Source organism: Dipodomys merriami, unplaced genomic scaffold (genome assembly GCF_024711535.1).
Source record: "Dipodomys merriami isolate MVZ:Mamm:240054 unplaced genomic scaffold, mDipMer1.0.p SCAF_18, whole genome shotgun sequence".
Classification (NCBI taxonomy): domain Eukaryota; kingdom Metazoa; phylum Chordata; class Mammalia; order Rodentia; family Heteromyidae; genus Dipodomys; species Dipodomys merriami.
This window is the reverse complement of record NW_027203159.1, coordinates 19,042,869-19,050,905: the sequence shown is the minus strand read 5'-3', so window position 1 is coordinate 19,050,905 and position 8,037 is coordinate 19,042,869. Positions and strand designations below refer to the sequence as shown.

Here is an 8,037-nt window from a genome sequence, read left to right as displayed (position 1 = left end):
AAGAGTTGATAATGTGAAGAATCTAGACAGAGTTTCCAACACATGGATATTAATTTATAAATTTAGAAAAAAGTAATATTTCAGGGTTTGTTGTTCCCAAAAGCGAACTTCACAACTTTGGTGGGGGAGATGCTCAAGTAGGATGGCGGGGGTGGGGGATAATGTGAAGGGATGGGAAGGAGAAACAAAGGAGGAGTCAACAATGCTGGATAAGAAATGTACTTCTTATTTTTCCCATGTAATTGTAACTCCTATGTGATGATTTTCACAATTAAAAAAAAGATAAACAATAGCTTATTCTAATGAACAAGAGCTTACTCTTGAGGAATTATTACACGTTTCAGAGTTTTATCCTCTACAACAATGTGGGTATTTTTCCATCGAATTCTCAATATGTAACACCTGATGGGAAACAGCAACTATTGCAGAATTATATAAAATTCAAACAGGTGAATTTTGTATCTTTCTGGTATGTAATGTGGAGAATTTGAAAATAAGTAGTTAGTAGTGAAAGAAATTATGAAGAACACATATATTCTGTCCTCTTAACAACTTATCTACTTTTTAAAGATGAATTTCCAAAGAATTAAACTGTTTTCTGGTTTACAATGAGACAACACTAAATAATCATTTTTTTCTAAATAATGTCAAATGTGAAAATATTGTGCAAATATTTTATAGTTTGATACAATTCAAGTTGATGAGCCTCTGTTAAAGAAGGGGTGATTAATTAAAATTAGATGGCAAATAGTATTAATTTTTAGTAGATAATACCCTTAGAATAATATTTACTAAACCAATAGAGTGAAATTAAATTTTATGTACCTAATTTTTTAACTTTAATTTTGTCAAGTTGATGTACAGAGCGGTTACAGTAAGAAAGTTTGTGAATACATAACTTTTTAATTTTGTTATCCCCATCCTCATTTTTCACACTTTTCCTTCACCCTAAGACCCCTCACAATTTCTACAGTAAATTTCCAACATATTGTCTTCTGAATATTGTTATTGCATTGCTTTCCCCTTTTTCCTTTTTTCACGATTTTGTTGTTCTTCCCTTCTCTAATTAAGATCAATGTATATGCCATACACAGTGTACCAAAATCAAATACAACAGAGGATAAAGCAAAGGGGCAAACACACTCACACACACACACACACACACACACACACACACACACACACACACACACACACACACACACACAATCACATATTACACTAAAAACAACTGCAAAGATACACCTCGGTTAACCTATCTTGGAGTTCATTTTGCTCAGCATTATATTATCGCATCATATATACATAGGTATGGAGCCATTCTGCTAGACTCTCAAACATTTCCTAATTAAGACAATGAGGAAAACCATGCAATCCGTTTCTTTGTGCCTTGCTTGTTTTATTCAATAGGATTTTTCCATGTCTTTCCATTTCCTTATGAATGGTGCGATATCATTCTTTCTGATGGAAGCATAGAATTCTACTGTAACTATATATACCACATGTTCATGATATTCAATAAAAATGAACACATAAATTAACAACTCCTCTGGAACACAACAAAGGCAGTATTCAGTGGCAAATTTATCACTCTGAGTTCCTACATCAACGAATTGGAGAGATCTGAAACCAAAAATTTAATGAGACATCTGAACCTCCTTGAAAAAGAGCAGAAAAATAAACCCCAATCTAGTACCTGGAAAGAAATAATTAAAAATCAATCAGAATTACATGAACTAGAATTTCAAAAAAATACACAGAAAGAATCAACAAATCCAAGAGTTGGTTCTTTGGATAAATTAATAAAATTGACAGGCTCTTAGCAAATCATATCGGAAAAAGAAGAGAACACACCCAAATAAATAAACTCAGAGATGAGAATGGAAACATCACCACAGAAACAACCAAGATTCAGAACATAATAAGGGAATACTTCTCAAAGCTTTATGCTAATAAGTTTGAGAACTTGGCATAAATGGACCTTTTCTTAGCAAATGTTGTCATGTCAAAACTAAACCAGGATGAGTTAAACCATCTTAACAGTCCCACATCAAGCAATGAAATAGAAACAGCAATAAGAGACCTCCCAGCTAAATAAAGTATAGGACCAGATGGTTTTACAGCAGAATTCTACAAGGCCTTCAAAGCAGAGCTCACACCAATATTCCTCCAACTCTTCCGTGAAATTGAAAGAGAAAGTTCACTACTGAACATATTTTATGAAGCCATCATAACCCTCATCCCAAAACCAGGCAGGGACTCATCAAAGAAAGAGAACTATAGACCCATTTTCTTTGATGAAAATTGATGCAAAATTCTCAAGAAAATTTTGGCCAATCAACTTGATCAACTCATCAAAAAAATCATACACCACGATCAAACAGATTTCATTTCAGGGATGCAAAGCTCGTTCAATACAAATCAATTAATATAATTCATCACATCAACAAGAGCAAGGATAAGAATCATATGGTTATCTCAGTAGATTCTGAACAAATAAACGTTTGATAAGATCCAACACCCTTTTATGATGAGGGTTCTGGAAAATTTAGGAATCCAGGGAACATTCCTCAATAAAATAAAAGCTGTATATGACAAAATTGCTGCAAGTATTATACTCTGAGTTGAACAACTAAAGCCATTTCCTCTTAATTCAGGAAAAAGACAAGGATGTCCTCTCTTTCCACTTCTCTTCAATCTAGTATTAGAATGTCTATCTACAGCAATAAGAAAATATTTGAACATAAAATGTTTCCAAATAGCAAAGATGAACTAAAACTCTCCCTCCTTGCCGATGACATGATTTTGTACATACACAATCCCAGGAACTCCACTCCCATATTACTCAAGCTGATTCAAAACGTTGGTACATGGCAAGATATAACATTAACCCTCAAAAATCAATGGCTTTACTGTATGCCAACAATGAGAAAAACGTGTCTGAAATCTGGAAACTCTATTCGTAATGGTTCAAAAAAAAATACCTAGGAATCAACTTAACCAAAAAATGAAGGACCTCTACAATGAAAACTTTAAAAACCTAAAAAAGGAAATCCATAGAATTTAGAAAGTGGCAAAACCTCCCATGCACCTGCATTTTTTTTAAAAATATGGAACTCTTCACGAATTTGCGTGTCATCCTTGCGCAGGGGCCCTGCTAATCTTCTCTGTATCGTTCCAATTTTAGTATATGTGCTGCCGAAGCGAGCACTGCACCTGCATTTGAAGGATCACCATCATGAAAATGGCAATACTTCTCAAGGCTATCTCACATTCAGTGCGATACTTATCAATATTACAACCTCATTCTTCAAGGAAATAGAAGAGGCAATCCAACAATAAATATGGAACAATAAAAGACCCTGAATAGCAAAAATGATCCTCAACATAAAGAATTTGCTGGAAGAATATCAATACTAATTTCACACTATACTACAAAGCCAGAGTAATCAAAATAGCTTATTACTGGTACAAGAACAGACCTCAGGACCAATGGAATAGACTTGAAAACACAGAAATGAACCTACAGACCTATAGCCATCTCATCTTCCATAAGGGAGCTAAAAAAACAGAATAGAAGAAAGACAGCCTCTTCAGTAAATGGTGCTGGCAAAATTGGTTAACTACTTGTAGAAAGCTAAAGCAGGATCCTTATATATCACCCTGCACCAGACCTCGGAGTCAAAGAGACACTCTTAAATCATTAGAGAATGGAATAGGAGAAACCCTAGGTCTCCTCGGCAAAGGTTGAAAATTTCTTACTATTGAAACAGAAACACAGCAAATCAAAGAAATGTTGGCCAAATGGGATTGCATGAAATTACAGAGCTTCTGTATGGCAAAAGTCATAGTTTACAAGATCAAGGAAGCCCAAGGACTGGGAGAAGATCTTTACTGACCATACAATGGACAAGAGTCTCATTTGTAAAATATATCTGGAACTAAAAAAAATAAATCACCCAACAACAAATCTTCAAGGAAACAACTGTCCAATAAATAAGTGGGCTAAAGCCTTAAAGAGAAACTTCTCTGAAGAGGAAAGAAGGATGACCAATAGTCGCCTGAAGAATTGCTCAACCTCTCTACTCATAAAAGAAATTCAAATCAAAACAACATTGAGATACCACCTCACCCCAGTTAGAATGGCTATAATCAACAACTCTAATAACAACAGATGCTGGAGAGGATGTGGAGAGAAGCGAACTTTACTGCATTGTTGGTGGTAGTGTAAACATGTTCAACCACTTTGGAAGGTAGTACGGAGATTCTTACATGTTCAATCACTTTGGAAGGTAGTATGGAGATTCTTAAAAGACTCCACATAGAGCTTCCCTATGACCCAGTAATCCGACTTTTGGGCATTTACCCAAATGATCACTAACAAGACTCTACTAAAGCTACCAGCACATCTATGTTTATCCCAGCATTACATACCATAGCTAAGATATGTAATTATCTCAGATGTCCCTCAGTGGATGAATGGGTAAAGAAAATGTGGTGTATAAACACAATGGATTGCTATGCCTCCATCAGAAAGAATGACATTTCCCCACTTGTTAGGAAATGTAAAGACTTGGAAAAAAGTATGTTAAGTGAAGTAAACCAGGCCCAAAGAAACATAGGTCCCTTGGTCTCCCTAGTATATATTTGAGACAAGCAGAAAAGTTCAGATAAATTGATTGTAGGTGAAATGAACCCCAAAGTAAGCATTCAAATATTTTTTCTTTCATGTAATTGTTTCTAACATATTTATAAGATGATTTCTTTTCTGTTTTGTATGTCGCTCCCCTCTGTATAACCCTTCTTCTCACTCTATTTGAATTTGGTATAATTTGTAGAGTTGCAGGGAAAAAACAAATCGTTTAAATAGGAATACATCTGGACCTTTTGCATCTATGAGAGGTACAAGCCATTGTGCAAATTTGAATTTTATTTTCTTCCTTGGTCGGGGGTGGGCATGGTGTGATGGGGGTGTCTGTGGGGATTTGCGGGGGAGATGCGAAGGGGAAACAAAGAAGAAGGCCACTATGTTTGATAAGAAATGTAGTCATTTTTTCCCCATGTAATTGTAACCCCTCACCCATTTGAATGAAGATATTCTCAAGACACTAAATGGAAAATAAACTTTGCAGCTTTGGGGTGGAGGAAGAATTGTGAAGGTGGATGAAGTAAAAGATAGAAGAAAAAAGAAAGAAGGGATAATAGTGCTTGAGAATAAATGCACTCATTACTGACATGAATATAGTTTTTCTATAAAGCATCTTTTGAAGAAAATGGTTTTAAAAATACAAGGCAAAACAATAGCAACAGAACACAAATAAAAACATTGATTATGGTTTTCAAATGCCCTATTATCTGTATGAAGTTGAAATAGCTTTATCACATGTGACTATCGTTGCATTGAGAGATTTTTGTTCTTTTTAAGTTCCCCAAGGAAATTAGCGTTTCCTGAAGGATACTGAAAATATGAGCAGGAAGTAAATTTGATATAAATATACTGTTTGACATTACACAGTATTACCCACTAAATGCTAAATTGACCAAACTGTGTTAAAGAATGATGATTCTTTTATATTCTCAAGGTTGGAATTTGATTTATGAAGAAAAGTGAAAAGCAATTAATTCAAATATAATAACTTCACCTGTATTAATATTCAGAATGACTTAATCCCCTGAAAACTTCTTGTCGCATATATTCTGATTTGAAATACAAAACAAATGTTATGAATTGAGAAGATTACATTGTTGTTTGGAAACAAAAGTGGCCTAAGACAAAAAGAAAAAAAATGAAAACAATTATAATACTAACAACAATGATACAATTTTATTAGAGTGGAATGTTCATCCAAAATTGGTATAGTTTATCATCTTTAATATAAGCAGTAATTCATTCAAGTGACAATAAAATGAAAGAAAGTAACATATAGTGTTAAAATCGAGATTCATACTTGGCTAAAGAACTTCTCAGGAACTTTGTTTTATATACCATTCTCTTTTGGTGGTGTGTGTGGGTGGAAGTTGAACTTGCCTATAGTTGTATTGGGCTGTAAAATGTTTTCTAAAATTTATGAATTTCACAATATACTATAAATATACATATTGCTAGGTTCAATGGAGGTTTTTACAAATCACCTTATTAAAATATTTCCAAGGTTTTCCATTTGTAACTCGTATTTTACTAGGAGTAATTACTGCAATCTAAAGCGATCATACAACTTTCACCATTTACTCAGTGATCACCTGTGATAGAATAATTCTGTCAAAACCCTGGCAGTTTATTCATGTTTAAAACTTGTGTTGAAAGTTCTCATTCCATTATCAGAGTGCATTGAGAGTGGAGCATACGTATACATATGACATTTCTGTACAACTTCAAATTTTTAATGGGTAATTTGGTACGAAACAATAATACATAAATGGAAGAATACTGTTCACTGTTAACAAAACCATATTTTTATATGTGTAAAAGACCTTACCATAACTTCTGTATTCAGGAAATAACTGATAAAGATATTCATAGAGATTGTTATAGATACAACAATTCTAAAAATAACAGTTGTTTAATTAGGCTAAATTCTTTTTTCCTCTGTTCATGTTGTATATGCAAAAAGAAGCTAAATCATCTGTATCAAAGTGTGAAGAGGTGATATGTAAAACTAGTGTTTCAATCAATTCTATTATTTACATCGATTTTTTCTTTCTTATTTAAATTTTCTTTCTTAATTAAATTTTATTGTTATAGTGACCAATCCTTGTTGAAATTGTTACCCCCTTTCTCATTACATATCCTATACAACACATTGTCTTGTGAGTATTGGTGTTACACATGATTCCCCGTTTTTATTTGTCATGCAATATTATTTTCACACTAATCATTGCATAAGTTTAATATTTTAGGTCTAAATTTCACACTAGTATCATGGTGAACACACAAGCCTCCACAGAGTTTTATAAAACTTTTGGAAATACATCACATTGATAAAACAGAGTGTATTCTCAGCAATTACAGACTTTCAAAAATCAGGATGTGATGAAGAAATACAATACAACTTTACCAGCTTTGGAAGTACATCATTCATGATTTTATGTGACTACTGTACTCATTTGCTCATTTCCTAAGCTCTTGCACATCACAGTGTGAAGCGATCTGTGTACTTGGATGAGAATACTAAGATGAATTCACCAAGAATTATATCAATATTCAAAAAATTTTGAAGTGATATGATCCAAAGTCTTTAACATAATGAAAACACATGTGTCATATATTAACGATGCCCCTATGTTTAATCTTTATACATGTGAAACATGGAAATTATTAAAGTATTAACTTCACATACATAGTAATAATAGGGAGAGATATAGAACAGTGTAGAATTAATTTTATTTTCATAAATATATTAATGGCTGTCGATGTGAGTTTTGCAATTGGACAGTGAAACATTAGGAGTTTCAAAACAATGGCTCTTGTTAAAAATTGTGTTTAACTTACCTGTATCATCAGAACTCTGGTGAAAGGGAATATCAATATGTGTAAGCTCTCTATGTGTTAGAGAAATTAATAGTTATTCGAATTGCATGATCAGAAGTGAGGAGAATAGGCAGAAGTCATGCAAATAATGATTTACTTTAAATTTTATGGCAAGGTGCCAAATTGCATATATGTACGTTTGGGTTGATCACATTAAAATAACGGGAACATTCATTCTTCCTAAACTACTGTAACAAAATTTTTGTTTTTACAACCAAGGAGGCATAAGTTGAAACAACATTGCACCATGTCCAACCAAATGCTTCAGAAATCTGCATGAGAGAATTACATGAAGAAATTGACACATAGAAAGGTTTGAATATAGGGGGCTGGGAAGTTGGCTCAGTGGTAGAGCGCTTGCCTTGCATACCTTAGGCTCTGGTTTCGATTCCTCAGCACCACATAAGCCAAAAGGAAAAATCCGGAGTTGTCACTGTGGCTCAAATGGTCGAGCACTAGCCTTGAGCTGAAGAGCTGAGGGATAGGGCAAAGGGCCAGAGTTCAGGCCC

The 8,037-nt window shown here is 33.8% G+C and overlaps 1 non-coding gene across 1 annotated transcript; it reads right to left on the bottom strand.

Moving 5' to 3' along the window:
• Positions 1 to 3,104: 3,104 nt before the first annotated feature.
• On the bottom strand, positions 3,105 to 3,211 carry LOC138830019 (U6 spliceosomal RNA). The gene has a single exon (XR_011372821.1). It is a non-coding gene; the product is annotated as a U6 spliceosomal RNA (small nuclear RNA).
• Positions 3,212 to 8,037: the final 4,826 nt, after the last annotated feature.